Raw genomic sequence first — 2,500 nt, 5'->3', positions numbered from 1 at the left:
ATACAATACAATACAATACAATACGATACGATACGATATAATACAATACAATACAATACAATACGATACAAAACAATACAATACAATACAATACAATACGTGAATCTTTATTGTCAGCTTTCGTTTCTTTTCGTTTTTGTTTCTATATTTTGTTTTGTATCTGACTGCATAATGCATGGTGTCCACAGCCTTGATTAGACATAACTCTTTACCCTTGGTGTTTCTGCACGAACCTGTGTGTGTGCCAAGTGCCAGTAGAACTGATCAGACATTGACTTCCCCACCTTTACGTGGGCCGTTTCTGATGAGTTTACATGCACGTGATGTTGAGCTGATTAACGAACTATCGGTTGAAGCCTTTTGCAGTCAGGCTGGTCAGGGCTGGGGTGTTGGAGTGCGCGTGATTACAAGTGCGGCTTAATAACTCCCCCACCCCCACCCCCCAAAACCCCCACGTCCCACACACCTCTCCCACCCTAGCAAAGAAGAATTCATTGTGTTGCTGTGGTATTCAAGTGAAATATACAGACATGCAACCATCCATCACTATCTAGACTCAAGGCCTGACAAGTGTGTTGGGTTTGTGCAAAGGTTTACGCATCTGCTCTTCGTCTTTTCGTTGTTGTTGGGTTTTTTTTGTTTTGTTTTTTAAGCAGGCGTGGTGTAGCGTATATGGATAAGTATGCACGATTTGACGCCTCTTTGAAACTGGAACTGGAACTGGAATCACCTCCCCCTTCAGCAATGTTCGTTGGTTGTTTGGTTTTTTTTTGGGGGGTGGGGGTGGGGGTGGGGTTGTTGTTTTTTAGCAAGTCATCAGGACGTCTTTGGAAACACAGAACAAGAACAAACAAAACAGACGCTTCGATTGTTGTGACTGGCATAAAACACACACACTTACACACAACAACAACAACAATAACAACAATGACAACAACAATAGCAACAACAATTACAGCAGTAACTGTTACAACAGCAACAATAATAACAACAACAATACCAACAGCAGCAAAAAATAACAACCACAACAATAGCAACAACAACAGCGGCAACAACATCAACAACAACAGCAACATCAACAACAACAACAACAACAGCAACAACATCAACAACAACAACAGCAACAACAACAAAACAACAACAACAACAACAACAGCAGCAACAACAGCAACAGTGGGTGTCCCGGCACAGCAGTGGCGCTGTACCCTGTGATGCTGACGGACACAGCCTGTACATGAGGTGTGCTGTATGTTGAAGGACGTGATTTCCACACACACTGTCCACGTTTCTCACAGCTCCTCCTGTTCCACCTTCCCACATCACAACTGCAGACCTGCTTCCCAGCAGTGGATCGAAGTGTCATTGTTCGCCTGGCTCATAATGCTAACAGTCTGAAGTGCTATCATGTTGAAGCTGGGCTTATCAAAAAGAAAAGAAAAAATAAAACACTTATGGATTGGAACACACACACGCATACACGCACTCACACACGCGCGCTCACGCACGCAAACACACACGCGCATGCATGCACAGACACAGACACAGACAAAGACACAGACATAGACACAGACACAGACACACGACACACACACACAGAGGCACACACATATACACACACAGACACACACGCACACACACATACATACACACACACAAACACACACACATACACACATACACAGAGAGAGACACAAAGTCACAGAGACACAGACACAGACACACACACACAGACACAACACACACACACACACACACACACACACACACACACACATACACACACACACACACACTCTCTCTCTCTCTCTCTCTCTCTCTCTCTCTCTCTCTCTCTCTCTCTCTCTCTCACACACACACACACACACGAAATCATAGTGAGCCATTCCACACGAAGCAATAATCTTCGTGTGTGGAGATCACCAGTCCATATTGATTGGTGACTTATCTTGATGTCTCTACATTATTTTTTTCTTTTTTTTTGCGACAGACTGGCATTCACCTGAAGATAGGTTCAGTTTCAGTTTCACATGTAGCTCCAGTTTCAGATCCACGAATAACAACCCCGTGTTCTCCCAGCCAGGGGATTTCGTTTTCCTCTTCCAACGACATCCCACCATCATGTTTTTCTCTTCTTCTTTTTTCGGTGTTAATCTGCAAGCTACTTTCATTAATTACGTGATTTGGGTATGATCCCTAAGTCCATTTGCACGTCGGTATTTTGATATTCAAAACAAACCTGCTCGCCCGAGTGTGTGTGTGTGTGTGTGTGTGTGTGTGTGTGTGTGTTATATATATATATATATATATATAGAGAGAGAGAGAGAGAGAGAGAGAGAGAGAGAGAGACACATGCATATACACACACACATATATATATATATATATATATATATATATGTGTGTGTGTGTGTGTGTGTGTGTGTGTGTATCTATGTGTATATAGAGAGACACAGAGAGAGAGAGACTAACTGATTGATAGATAGATACGAATACAATATAT

This window comes from Babylonia areolata, chromosome 18 (assembly GCF_041734735.1).
Source record: "Babylonia areolata isolate BAREFJ2019XMU chromosome 18, ASM4173473v1, whole genome shotgun sequence".
NCBI classification, from domain to species: domain Eukaryota; kingdom Metazoa; phylum Mollusca; class Gastropoda; order Neogastropoda; family Buccinidae; genus Babylonia; species Babylonia areolata.
This window is presented reverse-complemented; position numbering follows the sequence as displayed.